A 21,595-nucleotide genomic window follows, 5' to 3' on the forward strand; every position below is an offset into this window, starting at 1 on the left:
AACTGGTATAGTACCTTCCTACAGATATTGATTGCATTTAAACATTAGAATGCGTTGGATCATTCATCACCAAACAACAGCATCGCTCCCGGCATCGACAGCTGTTGTTGCGTCACGCAGACACGTTCCTGTTAATGTGTCTGTTAATGTATTGCACTTAGCCAACCATTGATTCCTCCACAAATAAATGTACTATTCTTGTTCAATTCTATTCAAAAGTATATTCGTCAAAAACTCATCAAATAAATATTTATACTTTTATAAGAGATCAATATATAATATTTTGTTGTTTTATATTTGTAATGAAATAGTTATAATAATAAAATATATTTTAAAACAATTCCTGGTTGGGCTTCTACATAGATTCCAACAGGGGCCTCAGTCAACCGTTCAGAGTTCAGGATTCATAGATAATAGTTCCATATCTCCCTCACTGAAGACGCTATATCAAAATAATGTATTATCGTAAGTAAATATTACAGGATTTTTCAAATTACAACAACGTATGTTGAAGACTTATGTAAGTACTAATAGTTACGAATATTATATGATAAATTTATTATGAATAATATATGAACACATGTTTTATTAGAAAGGTAAACATTTATAAATATATTTTTATAAGTAGGCCTAATCAAACTTAAAAATACATAACATATTTTTTTTATTTGTATTAAATGTTTTTTACCATCATTCCTCTTAAACTTTGACATGTAGTATACCCGATTCTGTAATGGACTTTACATAGTTTGTTCTAACCTTTACAAGGAACACTTGTAACAACTATAATAGAGAAAAAAAACACTTTGAAACGTCGAGGAGATTCTCAACAAAATGTTTAACCACATACCAAATGTTTCATATATAATTTCATATACTTAAAACAAGTTTATTTTTCAAATACACAGAAATTACTACTATGGCATATTTTTTATTTGTAATAAATTAACTAATTATAATTATTAAATTGTACTAAATAACACAGAGTTCTGCCTCAAATGTTAATTATATTGTATTTCAAAATAAGTATATTGTATAAATAAGATTTTTGGCCAGTTAGCCCATAAAGCTGCTTAACTGTGGCGTTTGTGCGATAAATGTTGACAGAAAGTTCATAGAGATTAAATACTTTACTTAAAATTGCAGTCCATCTGCAAAAGAAATTGAACATGCATGGTTGGAATAGTCTTACAGTAAGTAAGTTATACAGTCAATATGCTGAGTCAATACATCAGTCGGCGAGATAAAGCTTAGCCACAAGACAAAGCAGATAACAGCTTCAACCTCCATGTACAAGTTATAGTCAGATGAGTTTTCGTAGTTGGCATCCTTTATACTGAGTCAATACTTCAGTCGGCAAGAAACGTTTTAGCAATAAGGTCAGGCCCACGATCCACATAGGTTAAACAAATTTGAGAGTGTCAATGGTTAGATGATTAAAACAACAGTCGAAGATTTATATCTTACGAATAAGACTGTATATAACAAAGATCCATAATCCATGTAAAAGTTGACGTTAGAAGAGTTTGAGTAGTTGCCATTCATTATACTGAGTTAACATATCAACTGGTGTGAGAAAAGTGTTACCAAGAAGTGTGGACATAAACACGGGTTTATTTTTTGGCTTATTGTTGTCGGAGTTTCTAGGAAATAACAATAATACCTTAGTGACATTCTTCAGAATACTGAGAAGTACTCTGTGATCGGGCAGAGTCTGAAGTGTCTGATAATTTCCTGATAACTTAGTTTAGCTTAATTAGTTTTAGTCTGAAGTGGATGAGCACATTTGTACTCATACATATTGTTAACTTGTTCTAAGTCAAGGTATTTTCATTTTCATGATAATTTATAAAATACTAATTCATAAATGTGGTACCGATGAAATTATAATAATTTATAAATGATCTTTGCAGAAATTCCGGAAATACCGAATTCAATCTCACCAAGATAGTGAGCACGCGTTAGTAGAAAAACGAATAATAGTAATTAATGTGTTTTATGTGTTTGGAAATCTTTACACTGAGAAAATGTAACAGTCAGTCATTTAGGGCTTAGAAATAAGCCCAAGCAGAATCACAGGGCTAACATCCTTGATTATCTGTCGTGGAATCTGATGCGGTTGGCAAACCTGTGGTCGAGTCAGCATCTCGGTCAACCTGATAAGCTTTCTTATTACTGAGATGATAATGTACGGAAACTGCGTCACGTTACAGGTCAAATGACTTGCTTCGATAGGAAACTGTGGGTGTTGACGTAGGTTATGTTTGTGATCAGAATTACAAAACTATACAATACGCTTTGCTTTACTTTTGTTCTGTGTATTGTAGACTAATGTAAATGAGATGGTTGAATAGACTATTTTGACAGTCTTAATGTTATCAATATAGCATGTTGTATACACAAAAGACTGTTGTGCTTTGTTATTATAATCGGAAAGCCGTGAGCTAATTTTCATTGTAAAAGTACACTAGTTCCTTTTAAACTCGATAGAGAATCTATGACATCCATTAGGAACGAAATCGTCATGAGCCGACTTATTTTGGTAGACGATGAAATGGGAGGGCTTCGAAAAGGGTTATAAATGGGAAATGTTGATCTTTTTTCATATTGTTTGTAGTTCTGGTGGACATCCGGTGCAATATTTTACAGAAATGTAAACAAGCAGTACAATTGATATTTTCTGTCTACAGTTTAAAGGCTGTTCTTTTTCCATTTCTAGTTGAATTACAAATAATTAATAATTAATTAAATGTTCTCTTTTTTTTCAATCAAACTTTGTATTGTACAATAGTTTTTCCATCTCGTAACCTCCCGTTATAACTACATTCTTTGTTTTGTAGATCAGTTCAATTTAATCGAACGTCATGTTTCATAGGAGAATAAACTAACTCTACTCCATTTCATAAACTACAAACAATAAGGTACAGAATAAACAGTAGTTCAAAGTTTGGAGAACAGCACTTGTAGAACCTTATTACACTCAGAGCAATCACTTCTGTCCAGGCTTTTGTTTATTTAATCAAAATGCTTAACTGTGGGACAAAGCAACTCTAGATTAGATGTTTTGAGGTAGGAGAACGTCGTATTTACTACGGACAAACACCTCAAACTCTAGTTATGAAACAACAATTCCCAGAATGTACTGCAGAATAGCAAATTAAATTGCACTTGATTGTTGATACGTATATATTTGCAGTCAGGTGAATCATTAATTAAACTTTTCGAAGTTTGAACTCTTGATTTATTTTAATTAAATGCTTGTTATGAATGAATTACATATACATGTTATAGTTTAAAAAGTCTAAGGATTTTACCTGTTACTCCATTAAGAATGAAAGTGGTTCCTTAGTGGTCGATCCGACTGTTATCTCATGTCAGTTTAATTCTTTCTTCACCCAGATGGGCGAACGTCTTGGAGGCGGTTCTTGGAATGTTGACGACCCACAACGAGTGTGTCATGCGATGCGGACAGTTGTACCTTCACTTTTCCTGTGGCCAACAGATGTTCGGGAAGTAATCGCAGTAGTAAAATCCTTAAAGCCCGGCCACACCTCAGGGGCTGATGGGATGTCTTCTAGCCTTCTGAAGGATGTTGCTGAGCAGCTGGCTTGGCCTTTGGCCCACATTGCGAATGCTACCTTCGAAAGTGGTGTATTTCCATGTATTCTAAAGCAAGCAATAGTTAAACCACTACTGAAAAAGGGAAGCCCATATGACATCGAAAACTATAGGCCCATATCTATCCTATCAACGTTTTCAAAAGTCTTGGAAAAGCTGTATCTTGTTCGTTTACTGTCGTTTTTATCGCATAATAATGTCATTTTTGAAAAGCAATTTGGCTTCAGACGTGGCTTCTCGACACTTGATGCCGTTTTTGACTTCATCAATCATGTTTCTATTGCCTTGGATGAACGTCAGCATTCGTTTGGTGTTTTCTTGGATCTCCGAAAAGCGTTCGATGTTGTCAATCATGGGCTCTTGTTATGCAAACTACAAAACCTTGGAATTAGGGGTACCGCATTTGACTGGGTGTCTTCATATTTGATGGGGCGTAGCCAGGTAGTTGAAATTCCCTTTGTTGACCACTCTGGTTGCTTGAGTCATCGAGTATCCTCTGTGAAAACAGTGAAGTCAGGGGTACCCCAAGGCTCTGTCCTTGGCCCAGTCTTATTCCTATTATTTGTTAATGACATCTCATCTAGTGTGGGCGGAGGAAATCTGTGCTTATTTGCTGACGACACGTCTTTCAATATGTCACATAAAAATAGGGAAAACCTGGAATATGATATTTTTGTACAAGGCAGCTGTCTTCTTCAATGGATGGAAGAAAATGACCTTACTGTGAACACTGCAAAGACGACATTCCTGGATTTTAATATTAGAGCACCCATGAATGGTGATAGTGGAAGTTCATCCATTATTTTAGGCGATTCCGTTATTAACTCGTCACAATTTACAAACTTCTTGGGTGTGATTTTGGACTCAAGCCTGAACTTTCACCTTCACATGGACAAGGTGTGTGGGAAATTATGCAGCGGCATATTTTTATTACGTAGACTCTCCAGTTTTTCTAGTACTGAAATTCTTCTGGCTGGCTATTATGGGTGCATTTACCCACATCTTGCTTATGGACTTCCAATATGGGGCTCTGAAAACACAAAGACCCTATACATCTTTCGTTTGCAGAAGAAATCTCTAAGGATTGTATTAGGGCTGGCAAGAAGTCAATCATGCAGGGGTTTTTTCCGATCAAACAAAATTCTTACATTCCCAAGCCTATACATACTCGAAACCTTAACCTTCTTTAAGAAAAATATGCACATTTTTACCTCTGATTCTCCTACTCATTACAACTTAAGAAACTCCATCTGTATACCTGTACCAAAACACCGTACCTCATTTTTTGAAAACCAGTTATATTTTTCAGCAATCAAATTATTTAATAGTCTCCCAATGGAAATAAAAGCAGAAACTGTTGTTAGCAAATTTAGAAAAAGACTTAAGTGTTTTTTGATTGATGGAGAGTTTTACTCTGTAAGAGATTATCTAATGTACAAATAAGATGTTTAGTTATTTTATCTTTTGTTTTTATTATTATTGTAAATTATTGACCATTGTCATGCAATGTTAATTGTTAATTGACAAATAAACACTTTGACTTTGACTTTGACTTTGACTAAATTAATTTCTCTACCTTGTATTATGTATCGTGTTTTGTATGACGTATGTTTTTTAATTTTATACCCGCATATTATACTAAATCACAAATTTATCAATAAATACAATTTTATTGTTACAAAAGAAGCGAAACATATAGAATGTAGCACTTAATATGTACAGTGAAAGTAAATGAGAGAAAACGATTTTATATAAAAACAGAATGAATTTAAATATATTACTATCCTAAGAGTTAAGAGAAAGAATAAAACAAGAAAATGTATTTAGTTTTGGATGGGATATAAGTGAGAGAAACAAGGTTTGAGTCAAGTTCCAACTCTGAAAACTCCTCACACATGGGTTCACTTTTCTCTCATACTCATAGTTGCTATATAACAAGGCACAACTGCATTAAAGAGTACTTTCAGAAGAATCGTTCGAACTGTTAATTGTTTTGTATATTTCCTAATAACTTATTAATTTGATAGTTAATATTTTAAGTGAGATATATTTTCTTATTGTGAGAAGGAAATGTATAGTAACACTGTTCTATAAGTTACCGTTGCTCAGTAAAAACTATGAAATTATATATATAAATTATAATATATAAATATAATAATATAAAATATAATAATATACATATAATAAATATTATAATTTATAATATATATTATTATATATAATTTATATATATATATATATATATTATATATATATTATATATATAAATTTTACTAATCCTAAAGATTACATAAACTTACTTTACAACAAAAACGTTTTCATAAATCATTATTACAAACTGTAGGTGCGCAGAGGGCCTTGACGACTGACATTATTAAATGTTCTTTTTAAGGACCAATTGGGCTTAGATCGTAGTAGCAATATTATACGGGATATAAGAGTACACCCTTTTTTAACCCAAATTTATAACTTATCTTTCAAAAACTATAAGCCACTAATGCTGAAAACTATAAGTAAGTTGCAAATATTGGTTTCTTCTAATATAAACTACTTGTTGTACACTTTGATAAGGAAGGAGACCGCCACACCATCTCTTTCGTCACAGGCGCCACAAAGGTTTTAATTCAGAATTTCAAGTCCGTAGCTACATATGTTACAATTTCACATATAAATTTCATACGACTATACTCTCTTTATTTTCAAATGTATTTATTGTTAGATTTTCTCATTGTCATTATTGTTACCTGTGATATCAACGTAAATTGGACACTAACTTCAAGCCAAATCTCATGGACAAGTATAAACATCTTCAAGGTATTTCCATCCGTGTTGACTACAGTATATTGAATTGAATGTTCGTGCAACATGTCAAATGTATAGGTAAGTTAGTTATGCCAATATGCCACGTATATACGGACATAAATACAATTTTTCAGTGTCTCGAGTGATGATAGGTTTCGCTAACGCTCGGTCTGAAGGATTGTTTTATGATTACAAGGAAAAATATTTTCCATTCAACATTAAAAAACACTTTATTCATTCAAAAAAAGCAGTAAATGTATATCTACTATGCAGTATATAATGACAAGTATTTTAATAGGAGTATTGTTTTGTTTAAATTTCAGAGTATTGTGGTTGTAGAAATGTTAGGTACAAATGGATTTATTTGGAAATAAAGAATATCATCAGAACTGGTGCTCATCACTGTGACGCTGAATCCTTGATACAGCATGTAAAAGGCAGATGAAATGTTCTTCTCCAATATCTGGAGACCAGACATGAAGTGATTTGATGGGACGACTCAATGCACCCATTCTATCCCGGAACGATACCGAGACGGCAGAGAAAGTCATTGTATCTTCTCCATCTTGTATTCTTGGGAGTGAGTGATATCAATGCAGTATTTTCTTTGGAATGTTAATAATGTGAATGATTTGTTTAATTTGGTTGAGAGTACAAACATTGAAAGAACTAAATAATGTCCAACCCCACAGATTTGATTGAAAGTTTTACAGAGTTTAAAAATATTTTGTTGAGAATCAATGTTCAACAATTAGTGGTAGAACGTAATTTGCAATAAGCTTTTCTTTAATTTTTAATCAAATAAAATGCAGAATAAAACTTCATAAGCATATACATTTAAAATGGCGCACAAAACTATACATATTCTTTTCTGGAGACCTATACACTGGAGAATGTAAAATATTCTAACCTATGGATCTAGTATTGGAGAGCAATATTTTGAGGTCCTGAATTCGGAGAGAGAAGCAAATTTATTTAAAAAAACCAACTAAGTACTAAATCGCATTTATCTGTATTCCAAAAATTTTATAGAATACCTCCAGCTATTTCAGTAACACTTTGACTATTTTAAATCCATTTTCAGAAACGTTAAACATTTGTTTGAAACTGAATTCAACCGATAAATAATTACCTGGTATATGACTACTTCTGCATAAAAACTTTCATAGAATTGCATCGTACTACATCATAATTATAAAATAAATTATGATGTGGTACGATGCAATCCTATGATATTTGTGACACGGGAGTAGTCGTATATCAGGTACACATTTATGGGTTGAATTCAATTGAATTGAAAAATTCTTTATATAGGAAAAATCCTGTTATATAAATTCTTTCAATTTCTGCCAAGAGTAAACACACACACGCGTGACTGATGAGCAGAAACCTTACTACCTTTTCGTTAGTTGTATATTACAGTGGAAGTTTAACATCCTTAAAAATTACCTATTCATAAAATACAAGAGAGACTACTGCAAACTGAATGAAACTTGTAGAATAATATACTATTTAAATAGGTTAACAGATAATAAATTGTTTGTACTAGTTTCATACTAAAACAAAATATAAAGTAACAGGAAGCAGCAAAATAAGTATAAACTATTCACTTGAGTATACTTGATGTTTACTAATCTAATATATACAACCGCATGTGTAACTGACTGACTGACTGACTCACCTCACTCACTCACGTATACTAATTCTAACCTACTTCCAGATGAGTTAGAGACTTGAAATTTAGTACACAGATAGCTTTCCACGTGTAACCACCAGGAAAATCCCGAAAAGTGAGAATTTTTTTCATTTTCAACCCCTCAAAAAAATTCCCAAAAAATCGCGCATTCTTCACCCCTGCAGGCATTTTTTGTAAGCCCGATAGCGGGCGAACCGTTGGAGCTAGCTCGGATCTGACGGAAAAATTCATGGTCAGGAATGAAGTGAACTACAAAAAAGGTCTAATGACTTTTTGCTCTATCTTCCATGGTTAAGCGACAAAACGCTCGAACATTTTGAAATTCCAGAGATTTTTTCGATAAAAATAAAGTTTCAAATGCCCGATAGCGGCCGAACCGTTGGTCGTAGCTCAAATCTGATTGACCCATCAAATTAGCAAATTGTGCGATCTACAGAAAAGGTCAAGTGACTTTTTGCTCTATCTCCGATTGGTTTGGCCGAAAAACGTGATTATGTACAATTTTGTTGTAACTTTTACGCGAAACTTTTGTTTTTTGGGGTCGATAGCGGCGAAACCATTGGTCGGAGGTCAAAATAAGACTAACGTTTTATTTAGGAAATAAGATGACCTACAAAAAAGGTCCAGTGACTTTTTACTATATTTCCCTTAGTTTGACCGCAAAACGCGATTAAGTGAAATATTGGACATTTTCGCCTAAAAATTTACATTCCGGGCTTGATAGCGGCTAAACGGTTGGTCGTAACTCAAAACAAATTTTAAACGGGATTTAGGAAATCACGTGATCTACAGAAAAGGTTCAGTGACTTCGGGAGTTGGCTGAGCGTTAGCTAAGCGTCAATAGTAGATAGGGACAGAGGAATATTTATTATGTTCACAGACACAATACCCTCTAAAAAAGGCCCAAGTGTGTCATTAACCCCCGGTAATATTAAACCCCCCCCGGGGATTTCCTGGTATGACCTGATAACCTCCTGTACATTCAACCCCCTGATGTGTTAACCCCCCTGTAACATTAAACCCCCTCAGGGAATTTCCTGCCATGACCTCATGTCCGAATTTTAACCAGTCACCAAATCTCTTAAACCCCCCCCCCCTGGGAAGATCCTGGTATGACCAGATAACCCCCTGGAGACTTATCCCCCGGTAACGTTTAACCCCCCCTGGGAATTTGTTCATATGACCAGACAATATCCTGACGAAATTAAACCCCCTCTTGTCTTAACCTCCTTAACATTAATCACCCACCCAGGGAATTTCTCGCCTTGACTAGATAGTCTCCTGGTGATATTAAACCCCCTGTTCGACTTAAAATACTGCCTTGAGGTCGGTTTTTTATTATGTTTATACTAAACAATTCAAGATAGCTGACCCGTGCAGACTTTTCTCCTCCCGAGCTCAATTTCTGGCTAAACCATAGGTCGTAGATCAGATCTAGACAAAATTAAAATTTCCAACAAGAAAGGTCCAGTCACTTTTTGTCGTATCTCTAACGGTTTAACCGCAAAATGCCCTCAAAGTCAAAAGTTTTTAACGAATCCGGAAAAAAATCTATGAAAAAGGTCAATTTTTAAATCCCTTGTCATTTACTTAATGTCCGGACTTCTAGAAGTGCTAGAAACTTGAAATTTGGCACGCAGGTACCTTTTGCCGTGTAACCAACAGGAAAAGTCTGAAAACCGGGAATTTTTAGTTTTAAGCCCCTCAAAAAAATTCCCAAAAAAACACGCATTTTTTACCCTTGCAGGCTTTTTTTGTAAGCCCGATAGCGGGCGAACCGTTGAAGCTAGCTCGGATCTGACGAAAAAATTCATGGTCAGGAATGAAAGTGAACTACAAAAAAGGTCCAGTCATTTTTTGCTGTATCTTCCATGGTTTAAGCGACAAAAACGCTCGAATATTTGACATTCCAGAGATTTTTTCGGTAAAAATAATGTTTCGAGCCTGATAGCGGCCGAACCGTTGGTCGTAGCTCAAATCTGATTGACCCATCAAATTAGCAAATCGCGCGATCTACAGAAAAGGTCAAGTGACTTTTTGCTCTATCTCCATTGGTTTGGCCGAGAAACGTGATTATGTACAATTTTTTTGTAATATTTACGTGAAAAAGTTTGTTTTTGAGGTCGATAACGGCGAAACCATTGGTCGGAGGGGCAAAATAAAATCAAAAGATAGATATAGGAAATGAAGTGATCTACAAATAACCTTCAGTAATGTTTTACTCTATATCCATTAGTTTGGCCGCAAAATGCGACTAAGTTAAAATATTTTGAAATTTTCGCCTAAAAATTTATCTTTCGGGCTCAATAGCGGCTAAAACGGTTGGTCGTTGCTCAAAACAAATTTTCACTAGAATTTAGAAAACAGCGCGGTCTACAAAAAAGGTCCAGTGACATTTTGCCCTATACCCAATGGTTTGGCCGTAACACGTGTTTTAAAATATTGATTTTTTAAGTTTTCCGCGAGATTTTGTTTTCTGGGCTAGGTTGCAGACAGAACCTTTGTTTTAGGCCAAATTCAAAATTTTATTTTAATACTAAATAATGCGGTTTACAAAAAAGGTCCAGTGACGTTTTACTCTATCTTCCATGGTGTAGCCGTTTAAAACGTGATTATGTTAAAAATTTCACTTAAGAACTTACCCTTCGGGCTCGATATTGGGCGAACCGTTGGCCCTAGCTTAAATATATAATGTTTTAATAATTAGCTATTCATAGGATCTAAAGAAAAGGTTCAGCAGCTTTCTGTCGTTTATCTTTCCGTAAGCCTCATAAATGCTATAAATGGCTAATTCTTTGTCGTCAATTTTTAGGTGTTTTAAATTTTGCAACTATAATTAGTGTGATTCATGCTGTTCCAGATTGACCCTGTATTACTACGGTAACGACGAGTGACTATATCCCTCCCCTCCACATCGGAAGTTGGGCTGAGCGTTAGTGAAGCTTCAAAAGTAGATAGGGACAGAGTGCTTTTTAATTAATTTAATGAAATAGTGATTCCTTATCAACAATCAGGTATGGAATTATGATTTTCCGAAGTAATTTAAACCCCCTGATCAACGTTTTATTTTGATCAAAAATACTGTACACATATCCTCGTGGCCCAGACACACATTTCCAAGAAAAGTACCACGCGTTCTTTATAATTCCCGAGAACATTAATCCCTCTCCCGGAATTTCCTGGTTGATGAACTCCTGATTAAATTAAACCCCCTGTTTAACTTAATAATCTGATAAAGGTAGTTATTAATTTATTTACACTAAATCTGTTTACACCATAGCTGACCAGTGCAGACTTTTATGCCAAGCGTTGTACCGACTAAACCATAGGTCGTAGATCAAATCTGACGGCACAATCGAAAGACAAAATTAAATTTCCGACAAGAAAGGTCCAGTCACTTTTTTCTCGTATCTCTAACGGTTAACCCGTGAAATGCCATTAAAGTCAAAACTTTGATTAAAAACTGAAAAATTCAATAAACTAGGTCCAATTTAATTCCGAATTCCGCTTATCCCTGAATTTGGCCAACACCCGAAAGGGAGCCTGGGGTGTGTCGTTAACCCCCGGTAATATTAACCCTCCCCCCCGCAATTTCCTGGTATTAAAAGATAACCAACTGAGTAAATTAAACCCCCTGATGTATTAACCACAGGTAACTTTAACCCGCCCCCCCCTGGGAATTTCCTGGTATGACCTCATGTCCGAATTTTACCAATCACCAAATCTCTTAACCCCCCACCCCCCACCCGGGAAGTTCCTGGTATGACCACCAGATAACCCCCTGATGTCTTATCCCCCGCTAACGTTAACCCCCCTGGGAATTTCCTGGTATGACTTCATGTCTGAATTTTACCTATCACCAAATCTCTTAACCCGCCCCCCTTTGGAAAGTTCCTGGTATGACCAAATGACCCCCTGAATCTTATCCCCTGGTAACGTTAACCCCCCCCCTTGGAATTTTCCTGGCATGACATCATGTCCGAATTTTACCTATCACTAAACCAATTTTATCCCCGAATTTAAGGCACTTGCTTTGGGGGCCTGGGGGCGTAGCCCCCAGCGAGCCGAAGGCGAGTATATTTACTACAATGAGTAGAATTACATGCATATATTACATACATACATTGGACTAAGACACCTACTACGATCAAAATATCGTTTACGCGCTTGTATTACACTTAGAATGGAATGAAACATCTTAACTTCCTGCTGTACCTTACTTAACAATATACCTAAATTGCTGTTAAAATCCGTGCACTGTACATGTAACGGGTTTCGAGGAAATTTGTAGTCAAATCTATGTTACGTTAGAGTTTATGTGTATGCCCATACTCAGTCATGAACTTTTCAATGTTTCTCGATTTATTAAATAGTTCAAATTAGTTTCATACCCTAAAAGCAAATTTATGCCTACTTTGCGGACTACCCGGATCGTAAGTAAAATCCAGAACTTTATGACAATGTAGCAGTACACGATACGCAGTGTACTAGGCTTCACTGAGCTTGCAGCATGCTAAATTAATAATATAAAACTCATTTAATTCTCTGGACGCCCTGTGGGCAGATAGAAAGACATACATTTTACATTCAACCAAATTCCATAGTTTAGGTGCCCATCATAAAACATATTCTTGTCAATATAGAAACTATGATTAATCTAACAAATTCTATGTATAAACCTTTTATCAACATATATTTAACTTTAAAAATAACTCTTTGGGTGGAGGGTAATTTTATTTTTTGTACAACTTTTCATATTATTTTTTCAATGTTGGAGATTTGAGCTCCCTGACAGCATGTTTTATATCAGAGTTTTTAATAATACAGTATAAGAAAGCAATTAAATTTTGCTTGGTACTTCCTCTTCTATACATACAACAATGAGTGTAATTATTTGGATGAGCATTTGCAAAAATTGTAAAAATGGTGTTATGGGTATTCATAATAGAAATGAGAAGAAATACATTTGTAATAAAGACAGTAAAATTATATTTGAAAATTTAACATTGTAACAAATGAAGCCGAATAAAACGAGCTACAGCTTTGGAATTTGCAGCCTCGGCGAAACCTGTTACGCGTTCACGTGGTAAAGTGTGTGTAGTGCAGACTTGTAAAACTGTAATATTTTTTTTGTATTAAAATTACTAACAATTATTATCATAATTTGACGCAATTTTGGGACAGGCTTTTTTTCCTGGCCAAGCTGGTTATCAATAATTGGCATTTAATACATCCCCAATAACAAAAACTATATACATGGTGTAACAAAGCGGTTGGGTTGGCTGTGGACTTTCAAATTCTATGTATGATTCTTTGCTAAACATTAATATTTTTTTAGAATTTTCACTTTTTTAGCAGGTACAGGCCATTTTGTTTTTTTATTGAAACAACTTTAACTTTATTGTTATCTTTACGATTGTTACAAAATTAGTGAACAGGTGATGTTAGAAGGAATTATATCTGAAAAATATGTTTTAATTAGTTTTAATATTTTTACAATAACGGCTATTCAACTGTTTTATAAAATGCCTAACAATCCATTGCTTTTATAAAAATATTATAAGAGACAACAATTGTTTGTATTTTTCTTTTCTTTTTAAGCATATCTCACTTTGTTATTATCAGTATTTAAAAATGAATCTTCACGCGTTATTTCAAGTCTATAAGTCAGTTGACTTTCCATGCAGAAATAGACAGAAATAAAGATTTATAAGTGCCTCGAGTGATACTGTACTAAGTATTGCACACCCAGTTAAAGTTTTACCTCTAAAATATATGTGATCGAATAATGAACTAATACATGTAACAAGTCGAGCAATTCATTGAGGTAACTACAAACTTTAACAAGTATCCTATAGTCTAACTAGCATCCCAAGTTAATTATAATAGACATAAATTATTTTATTTTATCGACTAAATTATTTTATAAACTAAAATAAAAAGTACTCCTATATAATTATCTGTAGCCGCAAACTACGAAAAAGTGGCCTCTTACAGAGTTTTTACTTACAAAAGGTTGTCCAATGAACGTAATTAGTCTACTCGTTTAAGTGCTAACTTTTAAGATATACTTCAGTTTTAACATCATAATTAACCGCATTTCCAGTGGCCTAATCTTTCCAAATATTCACTATAAATCGTGAATATATCTGATTGTTACATTATATATTTCGTTATAAAATAAAGGTTTTAGTTTCACTCTTGCCCAATACTGTTAAGGTGTTCAAAACGGTGTTTTAAAGTTTTATTAATAGTAATATCTTAATAGCTGAATACGCAATATACATATTTTAGTAACTGTTCTTAAAGATAACTCCCCTAAAGAAATACATAATAAGAGTTTGTTTACGATTATACAAGAAATTATGGTAATGTAAAGTAAAATTTAGGGACAAGTTTCACACAAAGTTTACACAAAGAATTTGCTTGAATGTTTATGAACGCAAGAGGATTACACAGCTATTATAAAAAAATTGTTACTATTTCTTTGAAGAATAATCCGGTATTGTATGAAAATCCAAACAATTATTTCCAGTGCTGCTTTGGAACAACAGTAGGTTGTAACAACACAAACAGCCTCTATGATAGTGTCAACAATGAATGATGGTTTAATGTTTATGCTATTAATCAGTAAAATAAACATTTAAATATTTATATCAATACGCCTTTGATGATACAATACTAGTTTTAAATCTGTCTAATAATTGACAAAGCTTAAATATATATTTATATTTTTAACGCAATTTTGTCTCAACAGTTGAGACAAAATTGTATACAATGTATAATAAAGGTACAGTCTGTGCAGAACATTTTCTTCATATTTTTACTAACATTATGGACTTACGGTCTTTTTCAAAATATATTGAGAGGTTTTGTGAAATGGGTCTAGTATCCTAAAACTCTAAAAATTATTAAAAACTCCGGTAATCAACTTTTTAATCAAATAAACTAATTCATCCAGTAACCTTGAATGGATGTTCAGTAAACGTAGTCATGAAAAAAATTAATTTATGTAGTATGATAAATCGTAATGATTTGGATTGAAATTTGTAAGAAAAGATTTCCAAATATTTATATTATGGCATTATTTTAATCACCAGATCAATAACACAATCATTTTAATGGTTGGGGTTTAAAATCGCATTCGTAAAAGTGTTTAAGTTTTTAATGCTGTTATTTAAAAACATTCAAATTCACACTCATAATGTGGAATAATTAATAATGGAATCGTCCTTCTGTCTCAGTTGGTAAAAATAGCTAGATTTTGTGACAAATATAAACAAAACTTAGTAAGATTTAAATATACTCAATATTTCAAAAACTGTTCTGTATTTTTTTAAACTGTTTTTTTTTCAAGATATCCACAATAATAACACGAAATAGCGTATCAAACTTGACAAAAAACTTATTTAAGATATTTACAGGATCTAGTTTTCTACTAAGAGCTTTTTCAACATTCCTACCGCCGCGCGCCGGTTTTTGGTGACAGAAAAATGTTAATGACATGTTGATATAATCAATATATTTAAAACTGTTTGAGGAACAAGATCATTGTTAATTACATGTTTTTTTTTTTTAATTTTATAGAATATATCCGGAACAGTTTTGTATCAATCAATAAATAACTTAGTATTAAATTATATGACTAATACTAATGATAACCGTTTGAGCGATTGTCTTATTTGAAACAAAATGGCATACCAGGCTGACCAACAAACTTGGCCGAGATATTTATAGTACTATTTTTGCCAAGTTTCAACTTTTTTGTCTTTCTTTGGGGCCAGCTATTCCTTCCACAAGCTGCATTATATAAATGTATAGTAACTTTTGAACAGGGGGTTGTTTTGGGTTCTGCTGAAGATGCATTTTGTTTGATTCAGTGCTAAAATAAGGAAAGAACCGAAATAGGCTGATTTAAAATAGAAAATAACATTACTAAAATAGGCTATGTACACAATGAAAATACATGTGATCCATTTGGACGATTATTGCGTTAATAGTGAGTTTACGTACTTCATTTACGAGTAACTTATCTTACCCTAAATAGCAAAAATTTATTATTTAGCGTGTTCTTTACATGGCGTAATGAACAGATTGGTGTTTATGCTGTGTAAATATAGTACTGAATAATGTACAAAAACTATTCACTATTACACTACAGATAGTAAATCAACAAACATACAGAACCTAAATGTAGGCCGGGTCAAATGGTGGGGCGGGCTGTGGAGCTTCGTAAACTCAAAACAAATCTGATGCAGGGATTAGATGAATTTAAATTCTAAAAGTTGCTTTTCTGTCACGGTACACACCCACAAACAGGGATTTCTAAGTAGCCCATTAGATATGAAACTAATACTAATCTCTTTAGTATTTGTGTGCTGTGACGCTAACTGTTTGACAGACTTTCATTATAACTTCCATTAATCTGGTTCGTTGAGATGTAGAAATCACAATCAAATATAAATAATATTTAACGAGTAGTTCAATAATATCGATATAGACATTTAAAAAAGTACGAAATTGGAAAACGCGATTCTTATCTTAAAATCGTATTCACGATTTATTTCAGTCCTAGCAATGTAATGAGTTTTTTCATTATTAATACAGTAATAGCAATGACTTTCTGTGTATCCTAGAAAAGAACTGAAAGATCTCACTTTTACTATGGGAAAACCAATATACTTTATGAATTAATTGTGTCCTTTCATCATAAAATAGTACATCAAATCCATTCATTTGTAATTAACCCATAAACTATTCGATTAGCATTCAAGCATTCATTAGTCCAAAAACCGGTAGTTATAGTTCTTATACTATTTCTCTCTTAGGTTTGATAAGAAGTCAATCTAGAATCTTGCATAATCTAATATGAAATTAAGAATATATTTTTAAGTACTTAGGATTCTTGTTTTCGTAAGGTAGGTTTTTATAACGAGTTATTGAAAAAACTAGTTTGGACAAAATTAATACCTGTATTCATTTTTAAAATATGTGCACATAAAAGTACTGAATACAAACAAAATCAATCATTTTATTTAAACAAAAACCTTTCCCCTAATATCGCATGTATGACGCGAAACGATATCGGAAAATTGAGTATTGGATACCAATAAAATCCAACATGTAGATGGGACAGGTAAAGATTGGCTGAACAAGCACATCAGAGAGGGTGTGTATGCAGAACTGCTTTGTTTGCGTTGACGGCTTGTTTGCGGGTGGTTTTACAGCGGTCCCTATAACACGATCATGCACTGATGATAAACGTACTGATTTATGTAGTAACTCTGTTTACTTGGAACAGAAATTAAAATTAGATGAATTCTTCAAATACATAATGCATATACATAAAAGTAGTTCACTTAAATTCAATTAAATAATAGTATAAAACTATGATGATACATTATTTGAACAAGATAAAAAAATTATTAATTGAACGTCAACTATTCAAATATTAGGGGGAGAGCGGGGGCATGTTAAGACAAACTTCAGATTTTTAATTTTTACATTTTTTTGTTTGAATTTATTTTGTAATTGGAAAAATACTGATATTATACTTTCAATTAGTTGTGCACTTTTCTATGGTATTGACGCTTTAATTAACTATATATATCTCCCAAAATTAAAAATATTTTGTTTAATGCTGTAAAGTATGTATCAATGTTCCCCACATGGAGCAAGTTGATACTAGCGAGAGGCAAGTTGATACAAGTGTATAAATAATAAGCTAATAGACATTAAGGTAGAAAATAATCACTTAATAGACAATCGAAAAAATGTATTAAGCAGAATATAGTACAAAGGTAACGTAAGACATATTATTAAAAACTATTTTAAACACCACAGTTTATGAGATTGTGTTCATAACCTACTCAAAATCACTGATTACAAAGTCAGATGTACAGTGAATACAAGTGTACATTTTACAGTTCTTTCCCACATTCTATATGGGCCCATTTTTTGCAAGAAATGCACTGTATCCAGTCCTGACCTGGTTTTGGATTCGGAGAATGGCTCCAAACATATGAGACACAGGGGCGTCGTTCTCTTCCTCCGAATCTGATTCAACCTTCATTTTATTCTTTGGGACGCATTTCTGTTTCTTCACCTTGTTCTTCTCCTTAGTCTGACTCCCTATCATTTTAACAAGTCTTTTTTTGGCGTTTTCTGACTTGGCTACCATTTTAGCTTCCTTTTTTTTGGCTTCCACTTCCAGCCTCTCCTTAACTGGTGTGCTAGTAAGGATTGCGGATTTTAAAGATTTCCTCCCTTTTTTGATATTTTTTCGCTCTCCAGCTTTAGGGTAGGGGCGGATTCTTGGAGGGCTTACAGTGAATACGCCTACAGAAACATACTTATTTGTAGATATAACTGCAGTTTGTAGTCTCAGTTCGGTTCACTTTGGAGTATAGACATCAGCGTTGCTTGTCCCAGCTTGAGAAGTCTTGACAGTGCTGTCTTGTGAAGTCATCTCTCTATCCATGACTGCGCTGGACAAGAAGTCATCCTCAGTAAACACTTCTCTGTTGTATGGCGCGATTCCTGTTGCTTGAAATCCAGATATAATATTTGTAGGATTTATTGCTCTAGGGAGTGCCATCTTTACTATGCCAGGAATGTCGTAGATTGTTACAGTTTTCCCTGCATTGTTGACCATCCAGTCGTCGACTGAAGCGAAGTAAAAATCTTTTGAAAAGGCCCATAATAAACTGACCTGTCAAGCGGTTGCAGGCGGTGGGAAGTGTGGGGGGAAAAAGACAACATGACGATACCATTTTCTTTGCAGAAGTTGATCACTTCAATATATAAGTGTGATTCATGGTTATCCAAAACCAACAAGCAGGGATTGCCCTTGCTAGATCTTACGTGGCCGTGAAAATGTTTAATGAACGTCAAAAACGATTCAGATGTGATCCATCCGGATGGGTAGGAAGTTCCCAATACATCCTGGTGGCCCGTTAATGATGAAGTGATCCTTGAAGAATACTCTTGGGAATACGAACATTGGAGGAACTGAGTTGCCGATGGCACTGACAGCCAATACCATAGTGACAGTCTGCCCCCTTTCTGCTGACGTAGCTTTCCCTACTTGGCGTACTCCTTTCTGAGCTACGATTTTGTTTGGCCTCTGAACTGTTTGCACACGGTCTCGTCAATATTCCAAAATATCCTTAGGTTCAATTTTGTATTTATCTAAAGTACTCTTCAAATTGTCAAAAAATAGATCAACATTGACTTTATTAAAACTGGTAGCGCGACTAAGGCTCGTAGCCTCAGGCTCCTTGATTGATAGTCTTGGGTGTCTTTTCATAAATAAGCTAAACCAGTCCTTTGTAGCCATTTTATGGTTAATCCATGAATCAGGTAATGTAATGATATTCCTATTAGCCATAGCAAGTTCGTAAGCTAAAACTTTGATGTTTTGTGGTGTAAGTCCGTAGTAGATTTTTGAAGTAGTAGATATACTCTTCGAGTTGAGATTCTAATTGGTCTGGAAAAAATTTGTCTTGGTTTGGCATACCCCATTGTAACGGTTTGACCTTGTGATTTATCTTTTTTTCTTATAAATCTAAACAATGTCATTTTGTCGATCTCAAAAGGCTACAGCTGCTTCCCGCTAAGACATGGTTTTGGTCTTGACAGCTTCATAGGCTTTTTCAAAGCTCTCATCCGGGACTTTCCCCTCGATCTGTCTTCCTGGTATAATTTCGCACCATGTTTCTGTAAGAAAAGACAAAACTCTAATATTTTACAATATTGGGGTACGTTGATACACTGTATCAATTTGCCCCAGCTACGCGTATCAACTTGCCCCATTGAACAATTGTCTCTTAAGTCTAACTTAAGTCTCTAAAATATAAAGTCCAGAAATTATGAAACTATCATGGAATTCTTACCAAGAAAACAGGTGTTTAACTGTGCTAACAGTGAACTTCCTGAATATTATCCTCTTGCTGGTACGCCAACTCAAACACACTAAACCAACAATTACTTTCTACTCATGAAAACACAATTTCAACAATAAAAACACGTAGAGTACTCTGTTGACAGCTGGACGCCGTGTGGCACTGCGTCTCGGTAAACAAAACAACAGCCTCTACTGACTCATGTCCGCCCGCTGCGCATGCGCGTTAGCTCACAGTCACATCTGTATCAACTTGCCCACGTATTAACTTGCCCCGCTCTCCCCTACATTGAAAAACCATTTATACTAAATTTATAAATAGAAAATATTAAAAAGTGATTACAAGAAGTTTTGTTTTTCCATTACAGCAAATAATATGAACATATTGTAAGGAATGTCTGAAAATTACATTGTCAACAAACCCAAAAAGTTGTAAAACTAGTATATTGAAGTTATATAAACATTGTTTCACTTAAACTAATGACTCATGGGTCAAATTACCGTTTCGATGAATATTTACGATAAATAAATTTAATACAACTGCAAACACGAAAACCCGTTTATCTCAATTACAGTTTGTAAGCACTAAGCTCAAAGGAGAAACTCCAAGAGTAAATGTTTTTTCCTAAAAAAAACATTTAATAAAAAAATATTTTTTAGGAAAAAGTTTAATACTACCTAGCTCAAAAGAACTACTATTTTATAAGAAATATCTAATAACAACACACAACATATATATATATATATATATATCAACAAGTAATAATCTAAGAGACAGAGAACATACATGAACTTAAATTGTATAGCCCTCAATATTACATATGACATTGTACATATAACACAATATAAATGCACAAAGATCTATTGGTGCTATTTTTGTACCACGTTTATACCAAAATTACTATTTTGTTATGTATTGTAATAAAACATCTTATGACTCCATGTGTGTTGAATTATTAAAAGCAACACATTTACAATTTTTATTTCTGCTGTAAAAAATAAAAACTAGATACGTAAGCGCCAAATCCCATTATTTTAATATATATTCCAAGTACCTCTATGTGCACAGTTACTTGCTGGTATTATTTTTATGGAGAAGTACACACAAAATGCACAATTGTATTTAGTAAAAATATTTATATAACTTGCCAGATGACCTTTGTGCAACCTCATATTTTTGTTTTATTCTTTTTCTTAATTGGTTTATTGGATGACAGTGTACACCGATTTTGTACAGAAAATATATCCATGCTGTAACAAATATTGGTGTTGAAGTGTATTATAGAATACAAACTTGGAAGAGTCTCTCTCTGTGTGTGTGTGTGTATATATGTGTGTGTGTGTGTGTGTGTGTGTGTGTGTGTGTGTGTGTGTGTGTGTGTGTGTGTGTGTGTGTGTGTGTGTGTGTGTGTGTGTGTGTGTGTGTGTGTGTGTGTGTGTGTGTGTGTGTGTGTGTGTGTGTGTGTGTGTGTGTGTGTGTGTGTTTGTGTGCAGATATACCTACAGGCGTATCTATAAGTGAAAGCTGAAGTTATGTTATTGGATGTAAACTACTGTACAATAAGTGACTAGCTATA

The sequence above is a fragment of the Homalodisca vitripennis genome, chromosome 2, assembly GCF_021130785.1.
Source record: "Homalodisca vitripennis isolate AUS2020 chromosome 2, UT_GWSS_2.1, whole genome shotgun sequence".
Taxonomy (NCBI): domain Eukaryota; kingdom Metazoa; phylum Arthropoda; class Insecta; order Hemiptera; family Cicadellidae; genus Homalodisca; species Homalodisca vitripennis.